Source organism: Lynx canadensis, chromosome B2 (genome assembly GCF_007474595.2).
Source record: "Lynx canadensis isolate LIC74 chromosome B2, mLynCan4.pri.v2, whole genome shotgun sequence".
Lineage (NCBI taxonomy): Eukaryota > Metazoa > Chordata > Mammalia > Carnivora > Felidae > Lynx > Lynx canadensis.
In genome coordinates this window covers 72,211,995-72,227,330 of record NC_044307.1, presented here as the reverse complement: position 1 = coordinate 72,227,330, position 15,336 = coordinate 72,211,995, and the positions used below count along the sequence as shown (strand labels likewise).

The 15,336-nt window shown below is 39.8% G+C and overlaps 1 pseudogene; it reads right to left on the bottom strand.

Annotated features, from left to right (window-relative positions):
• Positions 1-13,857: 13,857 nt before the first annotated feature.
• On the bottom strand, positions 13,858-14,849 carry LOC115514947 (annotated as a pseudogene).
• Positions 14,850-15,336: the final 487 nt, after the last annotated feature.

Sequence of the window (15,336 nt, the reverse complement as noted above, 5' to 3'; positions counted from 1 at the left end):
TTTTGTTTTTCTTTCCCTCCTGATAAGGTTGGTAATTTAGGCACTTGCGATCAGCGTGTTTGTGGTCTACTCTGTGCAAGCTAACCCTTTCAGGTGGAGCCCTTGCAGTAATATTGCAGAATGGGAAAGAGAAAGATGAGATAACGAAGCTTATGTGTCTTGCTTTGGAAGAGGATTTATACCTTGTTTTATGATTTCTTTATAACATTCACTGCAAGAAAATAGAAAAATTAACACTTTTGAATATCTGTCTTCTATTTAAAGAGAATGGTTCTAATTCATTGACACAGGGGCAGGAAAATTAGTAAACTGAGTTCAATCATCATTAATTAATGATAAAGCTGATTAATGGCTTCCTGGGAAAATCTTTAAAATTAAACATCTTTTATCTTCTAACAAGAGAGGCTATCTAGATTTGATTTTTTAAAAAGAATTCCAAAATGTTTAAAGATTGGTACTTCAAAGGAAAAAAGCTTGATTACAAAGGTGATTCTATAGGGCTTGATTTACATAATAAGGTCTTTTAATTTGAGCTACACAAACAGCATTAGGCTATTTCTCTTTTATCGTTTTTTTGAAATATCAATACTTCAGTGAAATCCACTGGGACCTGAAATAAATATTTTCACACTTAATTAAGATAGGCTACCAGTCCTACAGACCTCATGGGTGAAGTGCCTCAAAACCTTGTTTTAATGCCTTTGACCTTCCTTTCAAATCCAAGTTTGCCTTGTGTAAGGAAACAGTTGTGAAAAGAGATGTTCGCTAGATATTGTGTTAATTTTATTAATAATCTTAATAATTGAATTAATGATTTATTAATTTATAGTTAAGCCTGCAACTGGATTTTGCCTGCCCAAAGAGCTTTCCAATCCCATTCTTCTCCAAACAGACCCTAGTCCTTTGACCACAGAGCTGGGGTTAGCTATCCTCGTGCTTCTTCCTTCTTGGCTACAGTGATTGATCAAGGTGTGAGCCTATGGCCACAAAGGTCATAGTCTTTCCCTGCAGTTGATAAATAAACACTTAGAGGGGGGAAAAAGTTCTCTCATTCTCTGAGTTACTAAATTGGGACTGCCAAGGGACAGGTTTCCTGCCACAAGGAGATCGATAGGAGAGAGAAACCAAGAATGTAAGACCCAAGAGCAAGGCAAGAGAAAGAATCCTGGCTGCAATGATCTGTGGGTCTCATCTCTCAGCTCTGGTTTCTGAAGGCCAGCCTCTGGGTTTGTCATTCACCAAAGTAGCTCTTCCAGCTGAGCAATGAATCATCTCTTTCCTTTTCTACTTAAAAATCATTTGAGTTCCTGCAACTTGTAGCCAAAAAATCCAGACTAATATATGTGCCATTTTTACAGCACTTATTTTTGCCTCTTTTTTTTTAAATTTAGTTTTTAGTTTACATACAGGAAAACTCGCTTTTTTTCTTTTTTTTGGATGTGCAGTTATATCAGTTACGTTTACTTTAGCAAATGCAGACAGTTGTGTAACAACTACCATAATAAGATACAGAATAGTTCCATCACATCCAAAAATGCTGACTTATTATATAGTCAATCCCTGTAACTGGGCCCAACCCCTGGGAATCAGTGATCTGTTCTCCAACCCAATAATTTTGACTTTTCCAGAACTTTGTATAAATGGAACCATATTACATGTAACCTTTTGGGTCTATCTTCCTTCACTTAGCACACGGATTGGTAAGCATTTTCTGTAAGGGCCAGATAGTAAATATTTTTTGCTTTGTGGGCCATATGGTCTTTGTTGCAACTATTCAAATCTGCCATAGTAACACAGAGAAACAATACACAAATGAATAAATGTGGCTGAATTTGACCTAGAGACCAAATAGTTTGTTGACTCTTAGCATAATATATTTGAGGTTCATCCATCTTACTGACTGTATTAATCGTATTAATAGTATCAACAGTTATCCATTCAACTGAAAGATATGTGTGTTGTTTCCAGTTGTTGGTGATTATGAATAAAACTATCAATGTTTGTGTACAGGTGTTTGTATGAACTTGTTTCATTTTCTTAGGTAAAAAATACTCAGCTGGGCTGAATGGCTCTTGCATGTGTAGTTTTATAAGAAATTGCCAAATTATTTTACAGAGTGGCCGTACCATTTTGCATGCCCACCATCAATATATGACAATTCCACTCTCTCCTTTTCTTTGCTAGTACTTGATACTGTTAGGGGTTCTTTTTGGTTTTGTTTTTTGCCACCTTAATAGAAGTATAATGGTATCTCTTCCAATTTGAATTCCCTAAAGAATAATGATGTTAAAGTATCTTTTCAGGTGCCTATCTATCCTTTGGTGAAGTGTCTACTCAAATCTTTTGCCAATTTTTTACTGGGTTATTTGTTTTCTTTTTGTCAAATTTTAAGATTTTTTTATATATTCTGGATACAAGTTATTTGTCATATGTGCACTTAATGAACATTTTCTATCAGTCTGTGGCTTGTATTTTCAGTTTCTTAACATTGTCTTTCAGAGGGCAAAAGTTTTTTAAGTTTTGATGAGATCTGATTAAAGATTTTTTCTTTTGTAGTCATGTTCTTGGGGGTGTATCTAAGATATCTTTCCCTGCTTCAAGGTCACAAAGATTTTCTCCTATGATTTCTTCTAAAAGTTTCATAGTGTCATATTGTACATTAGGTTTATAATCTATTTGGGGTTACTTTTTGTATTATGTGTATAATGTCCTGGTTCTTTTTTTTGCATATGGCTGAATGACTATTCTTGCTTTGTTGAATTGCCTTTGCATCATTGCCAAAAATCAGCTGACTATATTTCAGTGGGTCTATACCTGGCATCTCGATTCTGTTCCACGGATCTACAGGTCTATCCTCTTGCCAATATCATACTGTGTTGGTTATTGAAGCTTTATAGGAACCTTGAAATCAGGTAGTATGCATCTTCCAACTTTGTTCTTCTTTGACAAAATTGTTTTGGCTTTTCTAGTTTCTTTGCCATTCTATATAAATTTTAGAAATTTTTTTCTATCTTAAAAAACTCCTGTCAGAGTTTTGTTTAGGATTTTGTTAAATCTATATATCAGTTTGGAGAGAATTAACTTCTTTTAAAAAAAAAATTTTTAATGTTTATTTATTTTTATTTTATTTTTGGGACAGAGAGAGACAGAGCATGAACGGGGGAGGGGCAGAGAGAGAGGGAGACACAGAATCGGAAACAGGCTCCAGGCTCGGAGCCATCAGCCCAGAGCCTGACGCGGGCTCGAACTCACGGACTGCGAGATCGTGACCTGGCTGAAGTCGGACACTTAACCGACTGCGCCACCCAGGCGCCCCAATGTTTAATTTATTTTTGAGAGACAGAGTGGGAGTGGGAGAGAGGCAGAGAGAGAGAGCACAGAATCCGAAGCAGGCTCCAGGCTCAGAGCTGACAGCACAGAGCCCAACATAGGGCTTGAAATCTCGAACCACGAGAGCATGACTTCAGCCAAAGTTGGACGCGTAACTGACTAAACCACCCAGGAGCCCCATTAACTTCTTAACAATACTGAGTCTTCCATGAACATGACACCTCTCTCTATTTACTTAGGTCTACTCTAATTTTATTTATTAGTGTCTTATAGTTTTCAGCATAGAGAATCTGTGTATATTTTGTTCGATTTATACCTAGTGTTTTATTTTTTGGTAAAGGACAGTTTTCTGTAATTTTGACTTTCTATTGTTCATTACTAGTATATAGAAATACAATTGATTTTTCTATATTAACTTTGCATCCTATGACATTGTTAAACTTACTTGTTCATTCTAAAATATCTTTTGTAGATTCCTTGAAGTTTTGCACAAAACAATTGTTATCTTTGTATAGAGAGAGTTTTATTATTGCCTTTCCAATCTGTATGTCTTTTATGTTTCTTGCTTTATTACACTGTTTAAAACTTACAGGATGATACTAAGAGTAAATATGGTGAGAAAAAACATCCTTGCCTTGTTCCTGATCTTAGGGAGGAAGCGTCCAGTCTCATGTCATTAAGTATAATTTTGCTGTAGGGTTTTTTGTAGATGCTCTTTACCAGGTTGAAGTTCCTCCTTTACTCCCAGTTTTATGAGAATTTTTTTTATGAATCATTTGTTAATACAGTTAATTACATTGATTGATTTTCTGATGTTGAAACAGCTTTGTGTCATAATGAGTCATCCTTTTTATATAATGCTGGATCTTATTTGCTAATACTTTGTTGAAGATTTTTTACATCTTGGTTATGAGAGATATCATTCTGTAGTCTTATGTTCTTATAATGTCTTTGTCTGGTTTGGTATCAGGATAACACTGGCCTTGTAAAATGTGCTGGGAACTGTATCTTCTTCTATTTTCTGGAAGCAAATTGTAGAATTGGTATAATTTCCTCTTTAATATTTGGTAGAATTTTCCAGTGAAACAATTTGGACCTGGAATTTTCTTTGTTGGAAACTTTGCAAGACAAATCCAACTGTTCAAAAGATATGGTGCCATTCCAGCTACTTATTCTTCTTCAATAAGTTTGTGTAGCTTGTGTCTTTTGAGCCATTGGTCTGCTTCATTGAAGTTATAGAATTTATGGGAATAAAGTTGTTGACATAACTTTTATTATTTTGTTAATGTCTCCAGGGTCTGCAGAGATATATCCTTCTCTTTATACTGGCAATCTTTATATTAGAGGCTTATCAATTTTATTCATTTTTTCTAAAAACCTAGCTTTTCACTGCATTGATTTTTTTCTTTGTTTTATCTCTTTTCAATATCACAGATTTCTGCTCTTTATTATCCCTTCCTTATATATGCTTTGCATTTGTTCTTTTTAGTTTCTTCAGGAGAAATTATAGAGCATTGATTTGAAATTTCTCTTCTAATATAAGATTCAATGCTATAAATTTCTCTGTATGTGTTACTTTTTGTTGCAGTCAAAAAGTTTGACATGGTATCTTTGCATTCAGTTCAAAATATTATCTAACTTCCTTTGAGATTTCTTTTTTGATCCATGTGTTATTGAGAAGTGTTTTTTTCTTAATTTCCAAATATTTGGAGATTATCTGTGTCTTCTTATTAGTGATTTCTAGTTTAATTCCATTATGGTCAGAGTACATATTTAGTATGATTTCAATTATTTTCAATTTGTTATTTTTATGTATTTACTTATTTTTGGCCAAAGATATGGTCTATCTTGGTGAAGGTTTCACATGCACTTGAGAAGAAAGTGTATCATATTGTTGACTATAAAAATATTTCACAGGGTATAGAATTCTGGTTTGATAGTTGCATTTTTTTTGGCATTTTTCAATGAAAAATCTATAGTTCATTTGGATTATTCAAATAGTCCAAATGAACTATAAATGTTTCTCTATAAATGTGTAATTTTTTTCTGGCTCCTTTCAAGATTATTTTTCTTCATCTTTGGTTTTTAGCAATTTGATTATGATGTGTTAGGTGCAGTTTTCTGTGGTTTTATTTGGTTTGGAGTTCACTGAACTTCTTAAATATATAAATTTATGTCTTTCACCAGATTTGGGAAGTTTCCAGTCAATTTTTTTTCACATATATTTTCTGTACCCATCTCTTTTTCCTTTCCTTCTGTCACTCCATTGGCAATAAATTAGACCATTTGATATTGTCTCACACATTTCGTGAGGATTTGTTAAGTGTTTTAAAATCTTTTGTTTTTTCTCTCAGTTCTGTCCTTTAATAATTTTTTTACTTCAGATATTGTATTTTTCAGTTTTAAAATTTTCATCTTTTTTATTGTTTCTTTCTCTGCTGATAATTTACATTTTTCTATTTATTTCAAAAATGCTCACCTTTACTTCACAGTACACAGTGGCTATAGTAGCTGTTTTTAACTCTCTAATAATTCCCACCTTTTTATCTTTTTGGGGTTAGTGTCTGTTGATTATTATTTCCCTTAAGAATTATTCTGGTTTTCTTGGCTTTTTACATGTTGAATAATTTTCTAGGACATCTGTGTATCCTGGACATTTTGAATATTATGAGACTCTATCTAGGTCATGTTAAAATCCTTTGGATAGTGTTGATTTTGTTTCTTTGTTTTAGCAGGTAAACAACCCAGATAGGACCTGATGGCAAGTTTTGTCTCAGTCTGTGGATAGTAGGCCCAATATTTGTTTTTTAAAGCCTATGTGCATGAACACTGAAGAGTCAGTCTGAGACTAGGGCAGCAATTATAGATCATAGTTTAGCTCTCAAATATTCTGCTAAGCTTCTCTGAGTCTGGTCTACATGTGCACAGCTTGTGGAGGCAGCCTGTGACTTGTACACACAGAGAATTAAGGGGTCTCCTTCTCTCAGGGCCCAACTCTTGGTGTATTTGAAATATATATCTTAGCATGCTTTAGCTATTCATTGGACAACTCCTTTCTCCTATTATTTTTATCTGACTTGCATTTTTAATTTTTTCAACAAAAATTAGTAGATGCTGTCTATTGAATAACTATTTCAGAATTATCTTAATGCATTTGTATGGTAAATTTTCTTTCTTGTAACTCAGGCCTTATGAATTCATGTCTTTTTTGCATAGTATATCCTTTAATAATTCCCTAGTGAGGGTTTATGGGATGTACACATTCTTAGTTTGGGTCTGAAAATATCTTGACTTTTTATCTCAATGTTAATAATTTACCTAGGCTTAATAAAATTCTAGGTTGATACTTATTGCCTCTTTAGCACTTTAAGGATATTAGTATATTATTCTCTGTCACTCATTGCTGCCAGTGGCAAAAAAGCTGTCAACTAGTTGCCATTCCTTGTTAATAATAGCTACCATTTTTTTGCTGTGTGCCACTGGGCTAAATACAAATATGAACTCACTTTTACTTCACAACAAATTTACGAAGAAAATATTGTTAATATTTTGTGGTATATATAAGGAAACCAGAGCACCTAGAGTTGAAGTATCACTGTCCGTGTCCACAGCCAATTAGTGATACAGCTGGAAGTGTGTATTTTTATCTTTATCATGCTCAGTACTCTGAGTGTGCTCTTGGGTCAGTAAATCATGTCTTTCAACTCTGGAAAATGCTTGACTCAAACCTCTTCAAATACTGATTTTCCACTATTCTCTAATCCTTATCAAACCCCTGTGTTGGCAAAGGCACTAGTGTATGGTTGTATGGGTAACACACAGCACAAATCTAGCACCATTCACACCAGAGGCTTTGAGCTGTTTATTTTCAACTTACTTTCAGTCAATTCACCTAGAGAGATTTTTGTCAATTTTCAGTCAAAGAATTGATGTTTAAATACAGACATTTCTACCATATGTTTGTAAATTAGCTATTACTATCTGGTGCTCTAGGAAAGAAGATTGTTTCTGAACTAGTTGCCAAGTACTTAAGGTTTACCTCAGCTTTTAAATGATAATCATAATCATAATGTTAATGATAATACTTTTATGTGTCATGCTCCACTGTCTTAAAAATGATTTATATAACATTATTTAACCTAATTCTTACCACAGTTCCATAAGATGGTTTGGGAGTATAGTATCATTACCACATGGTAATGGACCCACGACCGGACCCATGACTAAAGTGTGTAGCAGAGGCACCACAGATAGACTTTCACATCTTGGCTCCTCCTCCCATTTCTCAAGTCACTTTTCTTATCTGCTCCAGGCAGTATAATTTTTCAACATTCCTAAATACCTCAAGCCATTTCAGAGCTGACATTTCTCTTCTCTCTGGTTTCTACCTCCTCTGCCCATCTGTGGAGCCCTGGGGGGAGACTACCCATGAGGCTACCAGAGAGAACCTCATCTATGACTTCTTTACCAAATCTGTCCTCTTCTGTGCCTGCTTCTTTCCCACTAAACTGTGGACTCCTGAAAGGGTGGTGGGGGCTGGGGGTGTTGTTCTTATTTGTCTGTGAATTCACACTTCTTACCACAGGGCTTGGGCTGTACACAGTGAATGCCTAACATTTTGTGAATGAATGAATAAATCGAAACACAAAAAGGACTTTCAGGTATAATATTTCTATGAAGATTTATAGTTTGAAAACACTTTTATATGTCAATGCTTAACTTTTTACTTTCAAGCACTCTGAAAAATACCAAATGCTGCATTAACATGTATCAAATGAATAGTGAACAAATTATTTAATGAGTGACTTAGTGTATCATAATAATAAAATAATATAATACCCCCATATATGTTTAATAATAACCACTCTCACTTTTAAATTTAATGCAGTCAGTTTCATGTGCAATTAACTCTTAACCTTTACTGACATTTAAATCTATAAACATTTGTGCAATGTAAAATGTTTTAAAATTTGTCAGGGAACCCAAATGAAAAGTATGAGCAAATATAAACTTGCCATGTTAGATATTGATTTCATCATTCCTGACCTGGGAAAATAAAATCAATATTTAATATAGCACCTGATGACAAATGTGGGGGGGGTTAAATGAGCTTCCTGTGTGCATTCGTTCAGATGATAAGTGAAACAAAAGGGATCCACTGTGAATTACGTGTGTGGCGAAGTTGATTAAACCTGCCTGTGCAGTCGCAGTGTGACTGAAATATCACTGGATCTGTGATGAGTTGCTCCTGCGGATGCTGTGTGCCTTGCGGGAGAAACAGGCAGGCAGATCTTCCTCAGTTCAGTGATTTTACTGCATATATACAATTTCAGCCAAGTGCAACAGAAAATAGTTAGAATAAGGGTAGCACCAGAAAGACAGCCAAGCCGTAAATGATAGAATGGCTGTTCCAGAGAGCCCTGATGCAAGGAACAAGGCAGCCTGATAAGCGTTAAGAAAGGAGCAATGGGCGTCAGGCATTTTATTACACTGTCAAAGCCAGACTAAGAAGATCATGTCTCTGCTGGTTTCGTAAGCATGCAAGGAAGGAAAACTACAAGCAAATATTCAAGAAGAGGAAAATGTAAAGGCACTCGTTCCACACCTGACCCACGTACATCATGCTAGATTAGAAGAGGAATCTAAGAGTAGTCGGGGGAGGCACTACTGCAGAGATAGAAAATTCCATCGTGTAGCTGTTTGTGCCGGTCTACTTCCCTTCTCCATTCAGCAGTTATTAATAAGGATCTTGCTGAGATATGTAAAGAATGCAAAGGGAATAGGTCACATCTGTGCTCAGGTAACCTTGTTCAGTTAAAAATGCCCTTTGCCATGATTATGTTGACTGTAGTTGGAGATTATGATGAAGAGCGTCTGGTTCTTGCATGAACACATTTCCCAACAGAATCAGAGAATTTTATATGACACTGGATTTCATTATTATTATGTTGTCATAAAAATATTTACTTTGGGAGGCATTTAGCATATTTTGGGCCATAGGAATGTTGTTTAAGAAATGATTTCTTCAAATGCCTGAGCATGAGTAGCTATTTCAGCAGAAGGTAAGAGTTAGGGGTGTTTTATTTATTTATACTGTGTGTTCAAATTCAGCAATTATTTCCTAAGGTAATCTGGTATTCTCCCAGGCTATTTTAGAAATCTTTTTTAGACATGTCCTTTAAAACTGAATTATACTTCTTCAGCAGGCAGATAAGTGACCAGGTGTCGCTTATTTATAAAGCTTTTTCAGCTTTGATTCTATCATAAGCATGAAAAGAAACATGGGTCCAGAAGATCATAGGCTAAAATATCTACCAAAAGGAAATGGGGGGGCAGTTGCCTCTTGTGGGGCTCTGTATTTGTCAAAGGTTTTCAGAGCAACTAGCTGCAAGCAGGTTAATATAATCACTTCACAAGTTGAACATGAGAACTGGGGGAGTTGTGGGGAGCATTAGCAAATGTAAGTATGATGCATTTTGGATAGCTTATGCTGTTTTAAATAATTCTCTGAAATGTTATTCTAAGCTTAATAATGACAAGCAGCCTCTGTCTTGACAATATTTGCTCAATTATTCGGCATTTGGAACAAATGCTCCATTTTACATTACATTTCACTTGTTTAATTCAATTCAATAAACATTTTAAAGCTTCTACTTAATACTCTTTTCAACTGAGAAAAGTGTATCCCAAGGGCCATGTGCTAGAAGGTCTAACTGGATAAAGCATAAACTGTGAGGTGGTTTCTGGAGTCTAAATTTTATGCGGGAGTCAATTTAAACATTTTTATATTAAAATTACCAATACTACATGATAGATTTGAATGTAACATTCACATGAATTTTTAAGAGAAATCACAGCTTCAAAGAAATTCCATCTTAAAGCAGTCTGAAGACATATACTCTTCTGCTATAAGTGGTACCTAGGGGGAAAAATGTGAAAACATTCTAGGCAGGACAAGTTATTAGGCACGTAGCAGTGGGATGTACACAGAGTCTAACCCTAGTCCTTTTACTCGGGGCTTATTGTTAGGAAGCAGAAAATGTGTTCACAATGAACACAAACAGAAGATGTAGAAAGACATGAAGGAAAGATCAATTCTAACTAGTAAAAGTGCCGTGTGAGTGTTAATTCTTGGAAAGGGCCTAGAAATCCAAGTAGAATTCCAACAGGTGGGATGTGTGTGAGAACTTTTCAGGTGAAGGGATCAGCCTGTGCAAAGGCACAGAGGCATGAACTGGCATGGTGCATTTAAAAACAAGAAACCATGTCATGTGGCTGGAACATAGTTACAGGGAAGAAGGAAGAAGATGTATCAGAAGTTGTGCTTATGTATGGTTTTTTCCGTGTTATTTTAGATAAACCAATGTCCAGCCTTTAAAGGAATCTTCCTGTGAAGAATTAACCTTATGAAAGTGAAAATAATTTCCCCATTTATCTGCAAAAAAGATTGGATTTTAAATTCTTTTAGATTGGGGCATAACTATATATGATCACCTTTTATAATAGATTGGGTGAGCATTTTTCCCCTCATTTACTCACAGAAGGATTTTGCTGATTTTCACATACGTGTCTACCACTGGCTGGAAACAACTGGTAAAGATTGCCTCCATACTCCAAAAATAAGATAGAAAACCTTCTCTGAAAAAAGGCACTAAGACCAGTTTTATCCAAACAGTCTTGCTTCTCTGAGCCTCAGGGGAAGGCTAAGGTCTGTCTCAGATGTTGGGATGATCTGAGAGAGAAGCTTCTGCCCTGGGTGAGGCCTGCTGTATTCCTTTTACTAACACATCGCAGCAAAGTTCCTGAACTTGAGTCACCAGAAAACCAGTCATCGTGATGCCACCAATTATAGATAAGAATTCCCAGTATTCTCACAAACTTGGAATAAAGCAAATAAATCTCATTGACTTAATACCAGCATTTCTTCCCCAGCAGTTGAAGGATTTCCATAGAGGTCTCTCCTTATTTCCACTTCCCCACACTCAGAAATGAATCCTTCCTTTCCTATAAATGCTATCTAGGAATTCTAAATTGTGAAAAATCTGGAATCATGACCACATTTAAAACTCTTCATTGGAGTGAAAACAGCTGTGGAGATGGGAAATTATGTCAGTGTCAAGAAGAATATTAACACTGACCCACATTAAGGTCATATGATGACAGATAGAAAAATAAATCGGGGCCTTGTCAGAAGAATTTTGTGGTGTGTGAGACAGGTCAAGAGGGATGAGGTAGGAAGACTGAGCAGGCCAAAGGGCAATGCATAATGTGGAGATTCCTTGTTATGGTCACCACAGCTAAGGTCTGTGCACCAGCTTGCCAGGGTCAGGAACTGAATTTTGCCAGTGCTCCCAGAGTTCTCAGGATTGAGTGATATAAAAGATAAAAAGGCACAATGTGCCTTATGTATTAGGCACAATGTCAATTCATTAATTGTGGGCTTAATAGTCAGGTCACATATTTCTGCTACCCAGAGCACCCCTTCTCACACCAGGATCCCAGGAATGCATTAGAAGCCTGCACAGCAAGCTTGGAATTAGAACAAAGGAAGGGGCAGTCATAAAGGTAAATCATGAGAGTCTCACTGAAGTCCCACAAAAATGCCCTTTGCTGCAAAAGAAGCAGCAGCATAGGGGGCACCTGGGTGGCTCAGTAGGTTGAGCATCCAACTTCTGCCTAGGTCATGATCTTTCAGTTCCTGAGTTCACATGGGGTTCACTGCTGTCAGTGCAGAGCCCGCTTTGGATTCTCTGTCCCCCTCTCTCTGCCCCTCCCCCAATTGCATTCTCTCAAAAATAAGTAAACATTAAAAAAAAAAAAAAAGAAGCAGCAGCATAGTGTTGAGTGTGTGGATTTGGGGGTCAATCAGATCTGGGTTTCAGCTCAGCCTGGTCAACCTCTGGTGGTCTCTCTTACAGCTTCAGTTTCTTTATCTGTAAAATGTTATGTAGATAAGAGCAACAGCTAACTTTTTTTTTTTCTTCAATGGATTTATAGAGACAAATTTCACATCCAAGTCCAGGGCAGAGGGGATGGGGCTTACAAACCTGGAAGAGAGCCCAAGAATTTAGGGTGACAACAACATGGGTGAAGGTGGGCTACATTAAAATCCTATTTATTTATACAGATTTATTCATAAAGAGCTATGGGGGACCCTTTTCCACCCTCCATGTCCTAGGAGGAGACAAGAGAAAGCCATCTCTCCCCATTGTTGGCCCCATGGGAGTTGCCCGTGGAGAAGTCCTGGGGGAGGTAGGGGTGAGCATCTCCTGTGAGGGCATCACCTGCTCCCTAGGCAGTTACTGGCCTAGAGGCATTGGGTAGTTTCTAGAAAGCTGTGTTGAGGGAACTTGAGGGGAGGGTTTTGGTCTGGGCAAGCTTCCTGGGTGGACCAGGCCTGGTATGCCCACTGAGTACAGTCCAGGATCCAACTGGCTTCATGGCATCTGGGGGGACCCAGAGCAGGGGTGCCTGGGGCTCCTCACAGTACAGCTCCCACCCAGGTCTGAGGAGATGGAAAAGAGGAGTTGGGGGTTAAAGAGAGAACCTGGCATCTTCTGGAATCTTGGAAAAGCTGACCCCCAAGGACACCCAGCCCCAATTGTGCTGTGCCCAAGAAGGCAGCTCAGATACCAGGACTGGGCACCAGGGCCCAGAGAGGAAACTCCCAGAGGCCATTCTGGAGGGTGATTCCCAAAGGAGGCCACTCCCCAGGATGCTTGGGGAAGGGTAGGCCATGGGGAATGGTCTCCTGGGGGAAGTACCACCAGGCTCTGAGGCAGGTGGGAAGAGGCTGGGCCTCTGGGCCTCCAGACTGAGGCTGGGAGTCATCTTAGTTCCACCTGCCTGGCCTGCTCCCCAGTCAGCATGGCAGTCAGGGCTGGGCCAGGTAGGCATTATACGAAGATCTTGGCCGGGGTGTCAGTGTCCACACTGTCAATGAAGGCCTTGTTGGGGTGGCTGGTGACAGACTGGATAGCCTCCTCATGCTTCTTGTGATAGGCCATGATCTCCTGCTCGCATGTTTTGTTGTCCAGGCTCCACAGCGATTGGTTATGACTTCCCAGCATCAGAAATATGCCATTAGGGGCGCCTGGGTGGCTCAGTCGGTTAAGCGGCCGACTTCGGCTCAGGTCATGATCTCGCGGTCCGTGAGTTCGAGCCCCGCATCGGGCTCTGTGCTGACAGCTCAGAGCCTGGAGCCTGTTTCAGATTCTGTGTCTCCCTCTCTCTGACCCTCCCCCGTTCATGCTCTGTCTCTCTCTGTCTCAAAAATAAATAAACATTAAAAAAAAATTAAAAAAAAAAAGAAATATGCCATTAGGGTCCATGGCTAGTGATCATGTCCAAGTGGGAGACCATGGAGTACACAGATTGCCCTGTCTGGTTGTCCAGAAAGCAGATGTCTCTGTTGTCATGGCAATGATGATGAGGGGTTGCTTTGAGTGACTCACCACCTGGTTGATCTGGGTTGGGCTGCTGCTTCTCCTCAACTCCAGTATGAGGAAGACACTACCAACCTCCAGGTCATAAAAGTGGTGTTTTGGGGTTCCACATCCTCTTAAAGACGTCTTTGCTGTCAGAGAGATCACAGCTGAGGTCATTGTCATTGGTGACGGTAAGATCCGCCAAGTTCCCCAAGCTACCTCCCTGCCCCTGATCCTATTCATGATGAAAACGTCTTCATGTGGCTGGGGACTGGGGTGTGCCAAGAGGCGAACCAGTTCCTTTGGGGGACACCCCATCCACATCCCAAAGGTTGGCCAAAATTCCCTGGAGCTGGGCTCCTTGGTTTTCCGACTCATGGTGGGTCCCTCTCCAGTGCATTGTTAAGGGTCTGGAGAGAGCTCCCAATCCTCTCCTGAGCCCGGAAAATCGAACTCATGGACGGCATCCTGGGAGTCATACTTCCTCTTCATCCTCATCCTCATCAGGCTTTGGAGGGCAGCTTCAGGTGCTGCTTCTTGTGCTGCACACTGTCCAGCTCACGGTTGTCCTCATGGCTGTGGTCCTCCTCATGGTCCTCATGGCCTCCTCCTCCTCACAATTCTACAGAAAGGGAATCTGCTCCAGCACCCAGCCACCCAAGCGCTCTTTGCCATCTTTGCCTGTCACATTCCTCTTGGTCTATTCGTGCTTCTCTTTCACCATCAGTAACTTGCCACCACGGAGCCCTCCAGGGGCCAGCGTGGCCCTGCAGCCCCCTTCGCTGGACTCCGTGGCCCTGCTGAGCTCCAACAAGTGGCCCAGTAGGGACTGCACTCGCCTGAACCACATGTCCAGGATGATGTCTGTGTAGCGCACCTATTCCAAATACTGTCGGAGAAGGTGCTGACCGTCCTACTGCACCAGCGGGCTATTCTCCAGTGCGACTGACTCCAAAGGGCCATTGGACACTTGTTCTGACAGTTCTGGTTTCTTCTCCCGTGGTTTAGGTCTGCACTGAACTTCATCATATTTGGCCTCTCCTGCTTCAGTGCACATTTAAAGTCTTGATCCACTGCACCGGGTCTGGACATTCCTTTGCCCTTTCCCTTCCTCCGGAGGAAGGTCACCTGAGTCTGCAAGGGGGCACTTTCCACGTGCGAGCGGGCCTTCTCCGCTCCAAGCGCGTGGACTCTTGCTGCATAAAGGGCGGGATCCAGCGCAAGCACAGGGGTCTCTGGCCGCCGCGGTGGGCCCGGGCTGCCTCCGCCTCCGCCTCCCTTACCAGCTGGGCCCCAGGACAGGGGCAGGAGGCCAGAGCCACCCCATCAGACCAGCCTGCGCCAGAGCCAAGCCAGTGGCAGGAGCTGGCAGCCGCCACAGTGGGACCAATCCCTGCTGAGTCACGGAGGCGTGGACCGCCCGCACGCCTGCTGTCGGCATTAGCTAACTCTTAATGAACAGCCACATGGACCAGGCTGTGTGCCCAGTGCTCTACAGACCTCTCTCAACTGACAATAGTCCTCCGAGCTGAGTGCTATTTCCATTACAATGCCGCAGATGAGGAAACGGAGGCACTGT